The sequence below is a fragment of the Falco rusticolus genome, chromosome 4, assembly GCF_015220075.1.
Source record: "Falco rusticolus isolate bFalRus1 chromosome 4, bFalRus1.pri, whole genome shotgun sequence".
Taxonomy (NCBI): domain Eukaryota; kingdom Metazoa; phylum Chordata; class Aves; order Falconiformes; family Falconidae; genus Falco; species Falco rusticolus.
Genome location: NC_051190.1, coordinates 44,221,728 through 44,241,170, shown reverse-complemented (window position 1 = coordinate 44,241,170; position 19,443 = coordinate 44,221,728). Strand labels below are relative to the sequence as shown.

General features: G+C 48.5%; 1 protein-coding gene across 9 annotated transcripts in view; it reads right to left on the bottom strand.

The window, feature by feature from the left end:
• The window catches only part of GNG7 (G protein subunit gamma 7), a 79,190-nt gene extending 61,571 nt beyond the window's left edge, over positions 1–17,619 (bottom strand). For 5 of the 9 annotated variants that reach the window (XM_037384047.1, XM_037384046.1, XM_037384050.1 and 2 more), the window contains exons 1-2: positions 17,503–17,619; positions 1,810–1,885 (exon numbers count right to left, since the gene is read on the bottom strand). The gene's annotated coding sequence lies outside the window, so the exon portion shown is untranslated. Of the gene's footprint in view, positions 1–1,809; positions 1,886–16,008; positions 16,083–17,442; positions 17,479–17,502 lie in introns of those variants that run through there. The other 4 variants (XM_037384048.1, XM_037384051.1, XM_037384054.1 and 1 more) reach the window with 2 other exon arrangements.
• Positions 17,620–19,443: the final 1,824 nt, after the last annotated feature.

Sequence of the window (19,443 nt, the reverse complement as noted above, 5' to 3'; positions counted from 1 at the left end):
AGTTCACCTCATTCTGCCATGACAGAAAGCGAGATGGGAAAGAAAAATGTCTCAGGGAAGGATTCAGAAGCAAGGTTAATAGTTTTGTCTTAAATGTGGATTTTACTCCTGGGATAAGTTTTTATCTCAAAGCAGCTTTTGAGGTTATTTCAATGTGCTTTCATGTCATACAAATGCCCTATCTTCTAGGGGCTATCAAGCAATTTTATAGTCAATTAGTAAAAAACCTAAATGCCTTAATGAACCCTATGAAACAGGGCGCTCTTGATATATTACTGATTACTAGGCCAGGGCAACATCGTATCTGCAAGATCTAAGTCACCAATAAAGGTGCCTTCATGTAACTTTAGGCGCTGGGAAGTATTGACAGGATTAAAAACTGCTTCCTAAAAAACAGATAGGTGCTGTGAGAGTCCTGACCGGCAGCGGAGAACTGATTTTTCACCACACAGAGCTGAAGGCTCACAAATAGCTCCTGAAAACAGAAGCCAAACTCAGCAGCGACAGCGCGTTCACAGGCCCTGCTGCAGAAACAGCTTAAAAAGGAAAAAAAGCACACTGGGCTGGGGAGAGATGCATGCTTCCATACTTCCAATAAAAATCAGCCTCTTTAGTGAACAAAGATTTGCTTTTGAGATGGAGGCTGGCATAAACATTTCCTGTTTGGTGCCCTAAGGCAAAATATTACAATATAACAACCTACATTAGTTTTCCTTATTTTGTTTTTCTCCCCAGTCCCTTATGTTTTGAATTAAGTCTTCAGTTGACTCTGACTCACAAGAAAGCTCTATGCTGATCCCACGTACACCATTCCCCTCTTGGAGGAGACACCAAGTGCAAAAAGTAGGGCAAAATGACGCAAGCGGGACAGACGGGGCTATTTTTTAGGAAAGTGAGGCAAGAGGAAGTGCTGCTGTAACCCTGACAGTCTGGGGAAAGGACCGACAGTCACATGATGATATACAGCTCCTAATACATTTGCTAATGGGCGTGCCAGTCAATTACTCATTTCAAATTGTTTTAAGGACTTGTGCTCTCTCAGCGGTGTGGAGCCTAATGCCGTTTCTCAGATGAGGAGCAGCAGCACATGGCTGGCAGCTGATGCTGTGGGGCCCAGCGGCCAGGGACACACTGCCCTCTCTTGGAGACATCAGCCCCAGAGGGAAGGATGCTGAAGACCAACAACATGCTGTTGGCATCACCTAAAAACCAATTTCTGCCCAAGAGGCAAGTCAGAGGCAACAAGTAACTCTGCTAACACTCCCCTGCCCGATACATTGCTTTGAGGAAGGAAGGATGAACGCCTTTTGGAAGAGCTGCTCTTAAGGTAGGTCAGTTTTGACTAATAACCTTGAAGGTACCTTTGTATCATCCTATCAAAACTTCAGTCTTTTCACCTGGAATTGTATAGCAGATAATAATGCATGGCACAATTGAGTCTACCCCAGAGAATATTCTAAATACTCAGAGAATATTTAGAACCCCGGAGAACATCCAGAGAGCAGTAATACTGTGGTATGGAAACAGTCATTGCCTAAAAAGAATGTAATTCAGAAAACTATTCCAGCTTAAGAGCAACAGCTACATATTAGCTTTCCATGTGACCTCGGGGCAATTTTAGACATTTAACACCTTACCTTGGCCAAACCGTCCCCAAGTGGACACTAAGCACGTTGCTATTGCATTCACACTACTCACCTCGTAAGATATCCCTGGTTTGGGGAGTCAAGGATACAAAGATGGGGAAAATTAACAGAGGCAGGAGAGATCGGTTGGACCACTTTGCTGTGTACTGCTGCATAAACATACCTGGTCAGAGAGTGTTCACACTCGCTTCAGCACAAAGGCAGACACGCTCTTTGACTTGAAAAAAAGGACAGCTCTCCTAAAAAAGGAAATAGAGAGAGTTTTCAGCAATTAAAACATTCCTGCAGGGAATGCCTGCTACTCTGAACATCAAGCTTTGATCCAACCAGCTGAAGCACCTCACTTTTTTTTTTTTCTCTCCTTTTCTCCATTTAATGAAGGCAGACGTAGCAGCCATATGGCTGCAAAGACCCTTTTTACACTGACACATCCAGGCACTATTTTCTCCCTGCTTGAAACCAGGCTAGACTTGGCCATTACAGGACTATTTAATATCACACAATAAGTATGAGGGACACGTCATATGGATTCAATGATTAGCAGCTTTGCAGCTATGATGGGTCAGCCAGCTTTGAAGCTGAACTCCTGCCACAGAGGCAGAGCACCTGCCTGCGCTCAGTGCAATTTCATATCTGAGTCTGAAGATGGCTCCATCGGCACAAGAGATGCCATCGACTCATGCCTCCCCATGCACAAGAAAAAAAATAGCATTAGGCACACAAAGAATGAAGAAATATTCAGAATGCTTAGTCAGCCATCAATCACATGGTATTTGTCATACGCTGACAACGATGCTGTGAAGGCAAGGAAGCAGTCACATACATGCATTATATCTTTCTGAAGATGTAAGACTGCAATACAGAAGCTACAACAAAAGAAACTAGAGAAAAATAGCCTGAGCAACTCATGGAAGTCAAAGAGAAAAAGAATGACAAAGACAAATTTAACTAAAGGCAGGGAAGAGGAAGGTATAGCTGCAGCCTTTCATTTTTTGTTCCTCCCCACAATGATCAAATGAAAAAGCCCACACACTTAAATTAAGTACAAGTTACAGGGGAGCTGGAAATACAGTCATTCAGAATCACTATTTAGGTTAGGAAAATTGCTGCATTACATTTGTCAAGTGGCAGATAATGAAATCTGCACAAGGAAATGCAGAATTTGGACCCATCATGCAAGAACCAGATGGAAACCAAGGACATTGCAGGTATGGGCTTACCAAGCTGGACCTAGGGAGCTCTGGCCCCATAAACATCACCCAGCATCGCATCAGTGACGATACAGGGACACAGAAGTGACTGTGCAAAGGTCCCAACACTTTCCCCCCTAGGTCCTCACTGCAGCTACAGCCATAAAGCTACCCACACACACACAGCCCAACAAGTTTTACACCTCAACAGGTTTTTGGGGTTGTCTGGGGTTTTTTTGTGTATGTTTGTAGTCTGTCTTTTTTTAAACACAACAGAAAAACCAGAATCTGGGCCAGGCCTGTGCCCAGGACCCAGTTACAGAGCTGTGATTTACTAATAACCCTTTCTTCAGGAACCTTCATGCTGTTGAATTTATACCTTTGAAAACACCTCTAATAAAACCCTGGCTCCACCAACGTCAGGCAAGATTTGTCATTGACTTAAGGGTAAATATCCTAGTCACATTTATGTTTACATTGCATTGTGTCCAAAGCTCCAGATATGACCTTAGTATTTAATTCAGGATGACAGGCTGTCACCTCAGCACTTCTAACAGCCAGCCAACCCCTGCAAAGAGAAAGCTACCGAGACCCCTTCAAGGCCTGACCCTAGATGAAACCCCCTCTGGCTATGAGAAAAGAAACACCCAATCCACGCTACAACGTTTAATGGAAGAAAGCACACAGGGAGTAGAGAACATAAACGTTATTTTTGGTAAAGCTTTTGCAAGCTTAGGTTTCCTTTAAAGTATGATAAAAGCAATCAGGTAACTAGGCTGGTGCTGCAAGAGGCCACAGGGCAATAACGGAGCTGCTGCTGGTGCTCAGCCTGTTTTCATGGCAACAGCACTGAAACAGATGCTACAAGTTCTGCGAGGGCAAGAAGCTGCATAGCTTGTTTCTAGCGGGAAATGTTTAATGTCTAATCATTAACAGTAAAAAACACCCTAGATAAAAGTCAGCTAGTAATAGACTAAAGCAATGATGCATTTCAAGTCAGCAGAGTCATTACAGTCACCAGGAAGCGCAGGATGTTTGCTTGTTCCTGTTATGGCTCTACCGTGTTTCCCCTGCAGAGGGGACAGCTTCACAGGAAACAATATAAATTAGAATTAGAAATAGTCATCTATTTGTTCTTCAAACCCCTCCCATCCAAACAGCAAGAGCGTTCACTCCAGCACGCTGAAGGCAGCAAGATCAGACGTGCTCACACACATCAGGGTCTTCTAAGCTGCTGCTGCTGCTCAAGATGAGAAGCAGCAGTGGCAGCACTGTGAGCTTGCTTGCCACAAGGACTGCAGTTCCATAGCCTGAAAGGTGCAAACTTAAAATGTGTCAGCCTCATTGCTTGCCTGGTACTGCTGTGAGGGTGAACCAACGGCCATGTGCACTTGTAGGACCCTGTTCCGTGATAAAGCAGCACAGCTGGGAGTCCCGTAAGAGCCCAAGATACACACACAGGTGTATAAACCGCCTGCTGCCTGTGCAGCGCATCTACCCTGTGGAAGAGATGCCAGATGTCCCATGTCACACGCCTGGATGGTGCTGGGCAAGCTCTAGGCACAGTCACGGCATGGGTACCACACGGCCCAGTCGTGCATCAGCTCCAGTCTCCTACCTGCAGCTTCTGAGCATCATCAGCTGCTATGGCTCCAACCCAGCTGTCAGACAGACATGGGCACTGCTAAGATGACATGCAAAACGTCAGGTCCTCTTACCCCTCCAAGATATACACTGCATTAAGACACCCACTAGACTCACTCCAGTCCAGCCCACAAGGCATCAATATCTACCAGCCTGCATATTGGAACAGAGAGGCATTTGTTCCCTTTTGTATCAACCCTACTCTCTGGGCTAAAATCCAGAGACAACTGCTGAGAGCAAAACCCCTCAGCTGCTGAGCAGGCACAAGGTTCCCAGACCCTCTCTTCCACATGTCTCCATCCAGAAGAGGTGTCCACCTTGAGCCCCCCCCCCAAGAGAGCCTCTGAAGCTGCAGCTGTAAACAAGCACAGGAGAGGCTGCTCCAGCTGGAGCCCAATGATAGAACCCGTGAAATAAAACAGAACTAAGCCAGACTGTTTTAAGTTGATATAAATTGTTCTTTTTCTTAACTACCAGAGGTATGTAGACTCCATGGATAAGCATAGAGAAAGCCTGTAACAGAAGTGCCATCTGTATCACCCACATTAAACCTTTCCTCTTGTGTACCTTTATAGCTTCAACTCCTGCCAAAAAAAAAATTTGTTAATATAGTCCTAGTGTTCAAAGACAGGTTCTAAACAAATTTAAATGTAATAAAAATGGCCAAAAGACTATGAAAAAGGCAGCAGCACACCAACAACCCTATCTGTGTTTGCTTCCTGAAGCTAAAACATCACTCTGTCCATCACACCGTAACCCCAGGCCTCGCACCCAGCTGCAAGCACAGTGTGTGCTCTGCCAGAAGATGCCCCCGCAGAACCAAGCATCTCCCACTGGCCTCGAAGGACTCCCTGTCTTCCCACAAACGCAAGGACAAAAGCCGATATGACATGGCATGGCACCATCCCTGCCCAGCCGAGCCGCAGCAAAGGATGACACCACGGTAATGCTTTCAACATACAGCTTCACGCTCTGAAATACTAAGAAAAAATACTTAGGATTACTAAGACAGCACCACAAAACAAAACCTATCTTCATTGGGTTTTAAGAGCAGCTTTCTTCATCTCAACCCCTGTATTTACAGTAAAACTATTCACATAACGCTATGCTGTGCTTGAGAGCATCACAGAAATAAGCCATTTTTAGAAATCATATTTAGATAGGGGTATCTGAATAACACTTTGCCCTTCTTCAGTATCTTTTATCAAAAGCTTCTTAAGCAGCAATAGTTTGGTTCCCTACTAATCTGGCGCTGAGAAAAAAAATATCTCAACTGCCTCATTGTAATCATGTTGACGCTCCTAAAAATCTGCAATCAGAGACTTGGGAAGCTCTCAAAATCCGTTGTCCCAGAGACAGCAGATCACCACTGCTTTGCCTCTGTATGCACCAGGAACATCACCCCCTTCGCCCACAAGCCACAACCATACAGACAGCATCCCTGCGAGCCTGCTGAGCATGCTGCAAGTGGCTGTCCAGCCACGGGGAGTGACAAAGATCATCTGAACCTGCACCCTCCACCATGGACCAACTTTGGCAGGAGCTCAGAGTGAAGCGCCTTCCACCGCTGAAACACCGAGGATGGTCCACAGCACACAGAAGATGCCAGCAGGAGCCCACAGCATGCCAGGAGCCACGCTGACATGTGGCAATGTCATTTCAGCTCTCCTCTCAGCACCTCCGTACGGTTGCATGGTCATCCTCATTCAGACAGCTAATGAAGTCTGAATGGCACGAACAAACCTCCTAAGATGGGAGCAGCAGCCACTATTGGTAGAAAACCAAAAAAGCCTTCAAATGCTACAAAAAGCCCACTCCTAATGAGATCTGTTTCAGTATCAAATAAGCCAGGAAAGCAGACTAATAATATTTATAGAAATGGATTAGAGCTGAATCTTCTGTAAATCTGGTCATGCAAAGAAACAAGCAAATTCACATTCACAGAGAAGTCCTTGCCAGCTCTGGGTGCAAGGGTGAAAAGAGGTCACGAATTTATGAGCTCTCACTTATGAACGCATTCTTTTCTAGCACATTTATACAGCTCGCAAAACCTTGAAAAGAGCACTTAGCGACAAGTCTGCCAGCAAGCTCTCTGCTCACTGAATTCTTTATCATGCTCATTTCCTACAGTCTAACAGAAACGCACGCAGGCACTAGGGACAAGTATCAGATCATGTAACAGGTTCACCTGCTCCTTAACTTTCGACTCCAACAAGCAGTTCCACAACAACCCTTTAAATTAGGATGCTAATAAGGATAATGGTGTTATCCTGGAAGGAAGGTATAAGAAGCAAAAGCACTGTCCGCTTTCATCATCCTCTTTTTCTTAGACAAAATTAAACGCTGCTAAGTGAAAATATCTTTTTACTGTGATGATCTCACTTAAGCTTGGTCTACATAGCTATGTAGGCCCCAGGATAAAGTGCCTACTAACAAAAAGTTTTAAGAATGCCACAATTTATGAATGCCCAGTGCTCCCAGCACTTTTAAGAGGAAATGCTCCTCATCAGATGCAACCTGCAAGCAAGCTGAAGAACACTGAGCAGAAAAAATACAGATGATGTAGACAAAAGCCTCTCAAATACTGTTATAAGATTAAGTGGAAAGTGTCCAAGACCATCCTTCTTCCCACCCAGCCATTTTATTTTATTTTTAATCAGCATAAGGCTACAGGTTAAGCCAGCAGGCCCCTCGTTTCTTGGGTTTGAAGGACTGGGAATTTACAGTGCAATACCATTCACAGCAAGCAAGCAGCCAACAAGAGAAAGATGGAGAGAAATGCAGAGCCAACACAAAGCCCTTTCACAGTAATTAAAAAAAGTACTGTATTTGATTAACTTTTACCTTGTATGCACTTAAAAAATTCAAGTAGCATTTGGACAACTTCTCAAACAAAAGCCAGCCACATTGCTTTGCCTGGCAGTCCAAAACCTGATCATGGGCACTAGCACTCGGGTTAGCTCGATACAATCAGTCCCCGCAGGAATTGGAACCCGTAATTACAGCATATCACAGCAGCCTGCACATGGAAAATATGAAGGAGGAAGGCTTTATTTATGCAGGGGACAACAGTTTCAAGGATGACATGATTAAATCAAGGGAAAATGGTTAAGTGCAGAAAGCTAGCAGATTCAGGAAGCTCTTCAAAGAAAAACAGCTGCACCGGAGACTCCTTGCCTTCTCAAGCTGCAGGAAAAATGCCTGCGCATGGGAGAACTTTGAACCTGAAATGCCTCAGGAGCACCCACCATGATTCCCACAGCTCAAAATTCTGGAAGGCACTGAACATTATTACCTCCAGCAGTGGCAACCCTCCTGCCAGCCTGCAGCCCCACCCTTGGCTCCGGGGGCTAATGAATTTCCTACACCACTAGCAGTTAGCTTTGTTAAGCCTCAAACAAGATTTCCTGCCCCTCCAACCTTCCCCAAGTGCTCTTCCTGACCCTGGAGACATTCGCATCTTCCCCAGGCCAGCAGAACTTTCCTCGGAAAATTAGGGAGCAGCCCAGTTTTTAATCAGGGTGGTTTGCCTGCAGACAGATTGTATTTCACCTAGAGAGTAACAGCATACACAGTTACTAGCCAAACAACCTCTCCCAGCTGTTATTTACTGAAGAGAGTAGGAAGTGGTTACTCTCTCAAGCTACAGCTAAACCACAGCACCTTTTCAATTATTTTTTTTCTTAATGCAGTATAAGGGAGTGCAGTAACGGTGCACCAAAGAAATGCACACAATACATCTCCTCTGTTAGTTGACAACCCTCTTCTATTTCGGGAATGCTCATCTGCAGGTGGAATTGGATTTATATTCCCATGACTGACAACACAACTCACTCTACTCTGCTCCATCCTGGCCCATGGCAGCTGCTGCTATTTTGAGCACTATGCCTCTCCAGTGCTGCTGAACAGTATTATTCCAAAGGTGAGAACTATTTCCAGATAACACGAGAACAGCACTTTTCACACTTAAAAAAAACACCCCAAACCATGGATTTTTACAAAGTTTTGCAAGAACTCTCTCCAGCAAAGCCAGGGTCTACTTGCTTTAATGGGCTTTTCTTATATAAAACCCACGGAGTCACTGACACAATTAAAATGAAATTAAAGTCACTGCCCTGTAGCCCACTCGCTGCCCTGCTGGAATGGGCAAAATATTCTTACCTTGGCTATCACAAAGATATTCTTCACCAGCAAGCAGGAAAGCATCTATTCCCTCTATCCTGACAAGGACCTTGCCTTCTGGCAACAGATTGGCAACGTAGTCCTGCAGCAGTCACAGCTACGGCCAGTCTATGCTGGAATTGTCCCCAGAAATATCCATAAACCAAAAGAAGCAGAAAAATGTGATGCAATTGAGTCAATCTCATACGTACCCCTAACAAAAATGTTAAATCTAGAGCATATAATTTTAATTTTCACACAGAGGTACCACAAATACTTTTCACAAATATGCACCAGAAGAGCAGGTTGGTTTTAGACTACTTAAGCAATGTAAGAGTTAACTGCTCCTTAGGAGCCTCTAGAAAGTGTCAACCTAGATCCCAGGAAAGAAAAGCTGAGGGTGGGATAACAAGGCAAAGAACGTTAACCATCTAATTAGCAATCAGAGAAAGAAGATTTCTGTGATCTGTCAGAGGCACTGACTTCATTAAGCTTAATATTGACCCGTGCAAGCACTACAGTTCAGCTAGAGCTGCTCTCGGTCGCTCACCCCAAGGTCCCCAACACAGAGAGCCTCTAATTGCTACAGCCAGCTCTGTGAGATGAAGGGCTATGCCGGACCATCTACCAGAAGGTCTGAAATCAGAGCAGTTCAGCTTCTTCCCTGCCCAAGCTGAAAGGCTGCCCACCACGGCTCTCGTGATCCAGCTCCCACCACAATTAGCCACAAAAGCTGTATCAGGTCAGCAATTGTTTCAGCCTTCAGAAGCTCGTGTCTTCCACAATGCCTGTAATGAACAATGCCTGGACAAATTAAATTCTAGTCAAGTCGTCACCAGCTGCAGCTCATATGCACACGATTTTTTAACTAACATTCTGAAGCAAGCCCTTCCTTGTCCTCCATAAGCTGAATTGCTTGTGCCCCACAGGGCTGTTAGAAAATAATTACTTCTCTAAACCCACAGGCGACTCTTCCAAAGTAGGTGTGCCCCATGACTAGTATCTGGCAACCAACCAGTTCCATCTGCATTGGTATGCTGCGAGCACAGAGCTACTGCTGTCACTTCCAACAGCTCCTGTTAGATCTGTACTAACAAATGTGAAATCCTTTTTTTCACCCCAGTGTCCTACGTTAAAAATGCTGCCTGTATTTCTGTCGAAGTCTTTACAAAGCCTTTCTGCTATTTATCACAGGCACTAATAGATCAGTCTTCAACGCAAATGCCGTCAGCTCAACAAGTTTCTACAAGGGACCACAGCGCCATATATCTGAGTGCTGACAAATGAATTTGGCAGTGCACCCCTGCAGTGTAAATCAGCAGAAAACATGAGATTTTGTTGCCTTTTCCAGAAATATATTTGCAGCAAGCCCATTTAGAATGCAGGGTGGGATTTACGCTTTAAAGAATAGTCTGCAGACTCACCAACATGGAATTGGAGAAACCCACCCGTTGCTCCTGCAGCTCTTCCTGGGGACACGCTTTCTATAGTTCGCTTCCCACCACAACCAGCATTACGGCACCAGGAAACATGAATTCATTCAAATGAGCAGGGAACGCACAGTACAGCCTGAAGCGGCTCTTTCAGATTGATGCTGGAGCGCTAGGAGCCAAACTCAACTTAGTAAGAACAGGCTGCAGGAGAAACTTGAGAGACAAAAAGAGATCTGTGTTCACCTGAATGTTTCTTTGAATTATGAGTCTGAGTATGTTTGAATTATCACGCTGGTTCCCAAATGGCTGGCATACTGCATAGACCCACCCCAAATTAAACACACCTGATCCAAACTGACAGCACTTCCAAGTCTACTTGTGGACAAGATACCCATATTCTGAAAAACAAAGGGTACTGGAAACCATTTGTAGGCAAAGCAGCACGGGGTTTTAAATAGGAAGAGAAAGACATGATAAGAGGTTAGTTTATATCCAAGTAGTTTTACATTTCTCTTTGAGAGCTTTTCTTACACTCACAATCAACTGAGAATGATCTCCAGGTCCCATTAGTAACAAAAAAACCAGTGTATCAATGTGCTGACCAGGACCTAACTGCACCCGACTCAAGACAGCGACTAGAGCCCAAGGTGAAGGGTCCTCTTCATTTACACATTTCCCATGTTCCTTCTTTACCAACAAACACTCAAGAAACCAGCAAAATTAAGCTCAGCAATTCCCTGACCACATGGGAAAATACAGTTTAAAGACCATCAACACTTGCGGTTTAGTCTCTAAACTTCATTCCTTCTTCAGTCTTACAGGACACCAACCCACTCTCAACTGCTAGCTAATATTTCCTTGCTTCAGTACCTTCTTCTCATCCTTCCTTGCTTTTCAAAACGGATACCTTCCAAAACCTCATATAAAGAACGTGACTTACTGCATATTTATTTCCTCATTTCTCAGCTGCAGTTCCGGTACTTCAGCAGAAAACATGCTGGTACCAGGATGTTCTGCTTCCATTTACTAGCTTTAACAAGAACTTTGCAAAAAACTGATTTTATATCCTTCCAGATGATCATCACCACTTTTATTTCAAGATTTACCAGTCGGTATCTTACAAGGATGGAAGGCAATGGGTCAAGATCAACAGCATAATTCCATACACGATCCAATGACAGGAATGATGACAACATTTAACTGGGATTAGCTGCAATTAAACCTGCCTGACACCAGCATAACACAAGCTTTCTGACAGATGCCACCGCAGGCACTTATGATGCTTGTGGCTTCCAGGAAAAACAGTTTCCCAACACATTGCCCAAGACACAACGAGCATGATGCTCCTTGAAAACACCACCAGATCCTTTTGATCATTGGAAGTGCCTTACCTGGATCCACCTGCTTGGACACCCAGCACCACTGCAGACACACGCTTCAATCCCACACCAGCCAGAACAGTATCCACTGCTAAAATTACACTTAACGACACGATCCCAAAGTTAGAAGCAAAAAGGTCCTATTTCTCAGTCTGAACTAAGGAACTTTCTTCAAAAAAAAGAAAAGAAAAAGAGCCCCTCAGGCCTCTCCCCCGCCCGCCCCAGTAGAAAAATTGCATAGTAGCATTAAATTCACAACATTTGTGTTTGGGAATTCATAGCAAGTAACTGAAAAGAGAAGTTGTGATACGTCATGATTTATTGAGCATAAACACTGATCCTTTGCCAGCAAAAAAAAAAAAGTTACCCTTAGACTGGAGGAAATGAGAATAACCATGACTACAGCAGGAGTAACCTCCTAAAAGCAGTTTCTGCAGTATATCTACAGAGAAATTCTTCTGTAGTTTCAAACTGCAGCAGAAAAAAGTGAAGACAAGCTGCAAAGGGTTAAAATGCACAAGAAACATTTAGACCTCATGCATTTTTCTAGTAGCAGATGAGGCAGAAATGGACAAAAAGCCTTCAGGGCTGAAAAAACTCCAAACTATTCTATATATTTAAAAATAGATTTATTTTTTTCTGAAAGGGATAAGTTGGGGGGAAAAAAAAAAAAAGCTTTGGGAGAACATTAGCAGAACATCAGTCTCACTTGCTGGCTGCTCCCCAGAGCTATGAGAGGAGGCTGTTGTCTCCAGGCTGCCACCTGAGCAGGATCAGGGAGGTGTTGGGAGGAGGAACATCTTTCCACCACCCCAGGCCCACAGTCCTGAAGCTGGCTTCAGGCCAGATGAGACACTGCTACTCGTACGTTCACATTAGAAGTGAGATATTTTTAAAATTGTTCTCACACGGTCCGTTTTCTAGCTTTTTTCCCCACTTTCTGTAGAGTGAAAATAAAACAAAGCAGGAGTTACTGAGGTTTCTCAGCTTTTACAGCTTCTTAAAAGTCCATCAATAAAACATATCTTTAACTACAAATTCAGAAACATTTTCAGTTATACAGAACCAACCCAGGCTGGAGCACTTTAAAATTTTTCTTTTCCGTTAGAAGGAAGGGGGAAAAACATACAATAAATTACAAAAAAGCATAATCTTTAACTAAATTTCCTGTTTTGTGTCCCAGCATTAACAGTGTGCCCAAATTTCCTTTTTCTTTTTTTTTTTTTCCTCTTAGCGTCACAGCCAATCCCTACCCACCCATTTAACAAAAAACTAATTCAAAACTACTGGAGATTTCAGGCATGTTCAAGTTTGAAATATAAGCCGAATCCATAATTCATTCCCAAGAAAAATCCAGCTCCTACATCCCTTAAAACAAAGATTAAACATACTTCAGCTGAAGAACCACTCCCCTCACGCAACCACCGCTTGTGCTGAACACCATCAGTATCGAGAATTAACTGTGGATCGCCACATTCAGCCTTTTCAAACAAATTTGTTGTCATGATCACTTTTAGTCAGTTTTTACATTCGTCGCTGTTCTGGTATTTTGGAGAAGCAGCCCCAGGAAGAACAAAAGCAGTACAACTGTGCAATACAAGGAATATTTTAAAGTGTTTATCGAAGTGATGGGTTCACTGGAGAGAAAATTTATGGATGAGAAATTTGAGACTGTTGTGAGCAACTTTCACTTTCAGAAAGAGTGTTTAAAATGAAAACGTGGTTGTGTTGCACAATGGTCTGTTTGTTCTGGTATTTTAATAAAGGGCCTTTTAGCAGAATGAAGCAGAAGCAAGAAGATGATAACAGGGGATGCTTATACGTGACAGGAGTAAAATCTGTGCGGCTGGAGCAAACGCCGAGGGATGGAGCGGAGTCATCTGAAGCAAACTGCCCATCACTTACACACAAGACCAGCAAAAGCAGATGCCTCTAGCTGGTACCCAAAAGCAAGGTCTGGCTCTTCCAGTTCTCTGTACTCTGTAAATTCCAGCAATTTATTTTTAAACACAAACTAAGTGGGTAAATCTAAGACAAATTAATGTTAAAAAAAAAAATAAATCTCCAGCTTTGCTGGTTTGTCCTTACTGCGACGGTGATCAGACCACACAGCCGGAGGGAACTGGATTTACATTTTCTTCTAGTTTTGTTCCCTTCCCAATTTCATTTCTTACGACAGTCTGCACATCAAGCTAGCACCCCCCAAGAGAGAAAGGTAACCTATCCCATTATCTGGCAACAGGTGAGAAGAACGAACAGACACACACCATCCAGAGAAGTCAGAGATGCTACAACTGAGAAATTCTGAAACTTGCTACACGCACAGGATGCCACTGAAAGATTTCTGGTCAGTGGCTAAACCAAGTAAGTAATTTGAGTGACATTTGAGGATTTATAGAGAGCTTTCCACCTCCAAGTTCAGCTGTTAGACCTTTGCATCTCAATTCTTTTGACTTCCCGTAATGATAGCGAAACCAATACTGGAACTACCAGCCCACCCAAGCAAGCCGGCGCCATAGCCACGGCCGGTACCCTACTTCAGACCATACCCACTACTAAGTTGGCAGAGATACAATGTTTTACAAAACCCTTTTTTTTCTTGCTCTACCCTCCCTCTGCAAGAACCCCCAAACAATTACAGACTTTTACCCTGTTTTTTTATGCAGCCATCATTTTTGGGTCATCCCACCATGTGCCTTTCTACAGCACAGCAGGATTGCCATCCCTCTTGCCAGCTTCGCTGCTACCCACAGCGTTTGGAAGAGCAGTCTGGAAACTCCTGCGAGTTCAGAGCTGTGTTGGGGTCTACAAACCTAAGACAACCGAACTATCCCATCTTTCCAACCCAAGCTAATCCTCACAGACGAAAGGGGAAGAAGCTGATTTTTTTAAGCAACAGCTGAAGTTCTGCCATTCACCAACTCCTCCCAAAGACGTCAAATAAACCTTCCCCCAGCCGCTGGCGAGTGGACAAGCGGCTACTTCGAGCCCTACACAAAACAGACCATTCTAAGGACATTAATTAGTTAGGCACTGGCACTCAGCCAGCCCCATGGCTCCGCAGACTAACTGCTGCACTAACAGGACAACTTCTGGCAGGGAGAGCCATGATTGCCCATCACCGACAGCAACAACTTCTACTGCCTTACTTGCACGTAAGGAAGTGGAGAGTGGCAGTTACCAGCAACAAAAATCAGCACTTTCCGAAGGACAAAGTGTCTAGTTCCTCTGGAGCCAACTCCAGGGACAAGCAGGACTGCAGGTCCAGGTGCCAGGCACTCGCCTCGTTACACTAACTAACTTCAGGGCATAACAACCTCCCAGTGCACGAGGTAGGGCAGAGCAGTTATCTCCATTTCACAGATAAGGAAATAAAGCAGGAAGGCAGAAGTTGGGCCAGCCACAGGGGAAGTGTGATGAGCAGAGGACAAACCTATGTCTCCCGAGTCACATGCTCCTCTCCCGTCCACTGAATTATTCTTCTTGCCTGTTTGAACCAAGAGAAGCCAGTCTCCTGGTGTGTCGCCATTCCCCCTACCTTCAAAGAGGGATAATGCCTCCCTAAGATAGCTCTCAATGTCAAAAAACATTAATTACATTAAGTAACACCAGTTAAATACTATATCCGAAAATAAGACAGATACAGAAGAAAAACTGGTAGGTATGTTGAAATGTGCCTTCTGTGTAAATCATTAAAATCCACAACAATACTCCAGCCACACAAAAGAGCTATTCCCATTTGTTTCACAGCTACAGATGGCAGAAGAAAACCTCTCAGACAATAAACTCTGTTTAAACATATTGATCCAGCTTTTTTGGTGCTTTTTCCCCCATACTGGCTATAACCAGAATATGATAAATGGTGCTACGTAGTCACAGAGCTCCTGTGCATTTGCACTACGATCATGCAGCTGACTTGGAACCCCAAACCATCAGCGATCAGCTCATCTGCCTGCACGCAACATGATGTCCCACACCACAGAAAGACAAAGACATGCAAAACCTCCAAAGGATGAAGGTCTGACTTCAGCGCTACCTGCCTGAGAAGCAAGTAGTCTCTGAAAAGCAGTGTGTTAAGACAACCAAGCAATTACCTAAAAGGCCTCAAGTTTACTTACAAACTCAGGCTAAATATCAAGTTACTGACTTCTGTGGTCTACCACAAGCTAGCTTTTCTCCTGGTAGCGATCACTGCAGTTGTACTTGTCCGGGTCAGTTTTCCAAGAAGCCCACAGCTATAAACAAACCTGAAGGTTGACACTTTTCTCCAAAAAAACAAAACCCACCCAAACCCACAAAATACAATTCAGCACCTTAAAAGCCACAATAACTTCTTGCCTCACTTACACGCTGTAACAAAGAACGTATCTTAGAGCAGAATGCAGCTCTATCACAGTCCATTTGGCTTTTATTTAAGGCCACACCTGACGGTGATGGCCCAGTAAAGAAGAAAGTCCCAATCACCTGCTCCGGCACTATTGAAGAAAACGAGCTGCAGAGAGCAGGTACCCAGCTCCCGAACCAGGCACCACGACACCTTCCAGCCCCTGCTTACCTACACAGCGCACGCTTCCCTTCCTCAGCCTCCTAAAGGACACCCACCAGTATCTGGCTTTGCATTCCACACCTCTACGTGGAAACAAGAAGAAGGAGACACGTTTCTCTCTTTGTCTGTGGCACCCACTTACCTCCTTTACTTCGCTCTACCTCAATAACATGGAAAATCCAGATACTGCAGCTACCCCTCCTTTATATAACCCATGCACTACAATTCACTAATGCCTCCAGAGTACTGCCCAGAACGGGCAGGCTACCATTACTATCCTTCACCATCCGTCAACTCCTCCAGCTATTTTCCCCTTCTTTCCGCAACCTCTCTATACCAACCCAGCATTAACTCACGCACAGAAAAAAACAAGCGGATTGGGTGATATTGGACCTTCTGACAAGCCTCCTGACCTCATTTTATACCCTGAAAGAGGGTCTAGACCCGTTCCCCATTAAGTCACCCAACAGCCAAAGCAAGCTGGCGCTGAACTGTCTCTCTCATCAGTAATGACTGCCCCTCTCACCTCATCCACCCAGAAGCCCGAGATGCTCCTCACCATCCCAGCGGCAGCCACACACCCCACCGCGCCCCACCTCCGTCACCACAGCCCCTTCTACCCATCACCCCACTGCTGCAGCTCACCCAAAGACCTCAGGGCCCCCCATCGCAGCACAGCCCCTCTCTGCGCCCACCCCCAACCCCCCCCATACCACCTCCCCACACTGATCCTCACACGGGAATTATACCCCCCAGCCCACCCATGTCTGACCCCCACCAGACACACTCTCAGCTGCTCACCCCTATCCTTCACCCCTCTACCACAAGCTCCAGCACCCCCAGGGCCCCTTAACCCCCAGCCCAGCCCACCCCCCTGCCTACAGCCTCCCCCTCTGACCTGTCCAGGGGCTCCCCTTCACCCCAGGACACCCACACCCTGATGACCCCGGCACTCCAGCCCAGATCACCCCTCACCCCCCCCCTCCGGGTTTCCCAGCACCCCAAGCCCTCCCCCTGCGGGGCCAGCACCCTCCCTGGCCCGCCGGACCCCCCACCTGCCCAGGGACCCCTCGGGGCCAGCCCCAAATCCTCAAGGCTCCAGCACACCCCCAACCCCCCCACCCTAGCACCTCCGACCCCAGCCCCCCTGTAGCCCCCTGCCCTGCCCAGCCCCCCGGCTCCACCTACAGCCCCAAGACCCCCCCCAGCCCCTCAGGACCCTCACCCCAAGCCCCATCGCCCCCCCAAGCCCCCCCGCCCCTCTCGCCCTGCCCGGGGCTCCCTCAGCACCCCCACCGAGCCGCCCCAGCCGCCCCTGGCCCAGCCCCGCCAGCCCCCCCAGGCCCCGCCGCCCGGGCCGCAGCGGGCCGCGAGGGGCCCCGGGCAGGGCCGGACCGGACCCGGCCGGGGGCTCCAGCAGGCCGGGGCCTGCGCCGGCCGTACCCTCCCGCTCGCCGACGGCCGCTCCCCGCCCCAGTCCCCGCGGCGCGGGCGGCTCCTCACCGGTCTCGGCGGGGCCGGGGCACCGAGGGGCGGAGGAGCGGAGCCACCGCCTCAGACACCAGCGCCGCCGCGCAACGCACCCTGCTGCCCAGCCCGGCCAGGCGCGGGCAGGGCTAGCCCCGCCCCGCCGCCTGACTGGCAGCGCCGCCCGCCAATGGGCGCTGGCGCTGCGGGGCGCGAGGGGCGCGGCCCGGCGGGGAGGCGAGACTAGGAGCAGTCGCCAGGTTTGGTTGCGACGGCGGCGCGGAGGGAGGGCGGTGAAGGGGCGGGCCCGGCTGGCGAGCGGCGGGGAGAGCAGCCATTCAGAGAGCGGGGCGGGGAAAGAGGCGGCCGTATGTAAATATAGTATTAATATTCATAAAGGCTCGCCCCTGGGAGGGGGCGCGCTGCGGCGGCACGTGGCGCCCGGGGCGCGAGGCACCGGGACCCGCTGCAGCCCCGGGGCATCGAGACGGCTCCAAACACCTGAATCCCTCCAGATCCCCCTTGATCCTGCCCAGATCCCCCGGATCCCCCCAGATCCCCCTGCTCCCCCACAGCCCCCCGGGATCCCCCAGATTCTCCCAGATCCCCCCAACCCTCTTGATGCCCTGAGATGTCCCTGATCCCCCCAGATCCCCATGACCCTCTTGATCCCCCAGATCCCTCTGACCCTCCAGTTGCACCCTGGGGCTGCCTGGCTGTGCCCCCCACGAGATCCCAGGGCAGTGGGAGAGACCCTGGATCCCCCCAATCCCCCTGGGGCTGCCTGGCCATGCCCCCCATGAGACCCTAGAGCAGTGGGACAGGCCCGGGATCCCCCCGACCCCCCAGGTCCCCCCCAGGGCCACCTGGCTCTGGCCCTACGGCACCCTGCGGCACCCCCAAACCTCGAGGTGCTGCACTGCCTGTGTCCCTCCAGCCCTGCCAAGCGCTGGGGGGGGGGCACGCCACAGGCACCCCCAGCCATGCCGTGCCCCCTGTGCCCACCTGGGACCCCTGGGGCTGCTGACCCGAGGAGGAGGGGGGGGCGGTGGGCCACCACTGCTGGGCCCCTCCTGACACCTCGCTCTGAGTCACCCATTTCTCCCAGCCCCCCCTTCCCTTTCCGCCATGGGGGTGGGCAGAGCCCCCAGCCAGCCTGGAACCCCCCTGCGCCACCCTGCTGCAGGACGGGGGGCCCCCTGAGCCCCCCAAGCAGAGCCTTTCCCATGGGGTGCAAGCGAGAGGATGGCCAGGGGCAGACCCCCACCCCACTGCCCCCTTGGCCCCTGGGGGGTCTGCCCCCCCCCCGCAGCAGCCTGGAGCTGCTCCAGCTCACGGGGACAGGGGCTCTGCCCAGAGTGTGGGGGTCGGTGCCCTCGGCCTCCCCGGGCCCCCACGGCGCTGCGGAACGAGGGGAAAATCCCGGGGGATGAATCACCGGCAGGCGGGAGTCACGCTGGCGGGGGGGCAGCAGGGAACCGCGCTCCGGCCCGGCCGAGCCGTGAATCGCAGCTTTGATTCCCGCAGCTGCTCCGGCACCGGGAGCGCGGCCGGCTGGATCCCGGCGGTGCCTGGCTCCCAGCTGTGGCGCCAGCGCCGGGGGACCGCGGGGACGGGGTCCCCCGCGGGGGGACAGAGCCACATCGCCGGGGCACAAGGGGCTGCACCACCACTCTTCCCAGCACGTACCAGTGCTGCGCAGGCCTGCGGCAGGGCCACACCAGTACACACCAGTTACAGCCACAATCCCAGCGTGAACTGGCTGGCGGCTGTGGCGAGGTTGGGCTGGAAACCCAATAATCCTGTTAGTGGGAAGAAGGCTGATTTTTCCCGTAATCCAGTTTGCTCCCATACGCTCTCGCCCGCGGCGTTATAAACCGCTTTGGCTGCAGACAGGGTCACACACCGGGGTGCAGGGGGACCACCCCGGCTTTGGGCCAGCACCTCGAGGGGTGCAAGTGCCACCAGCACTGCCGA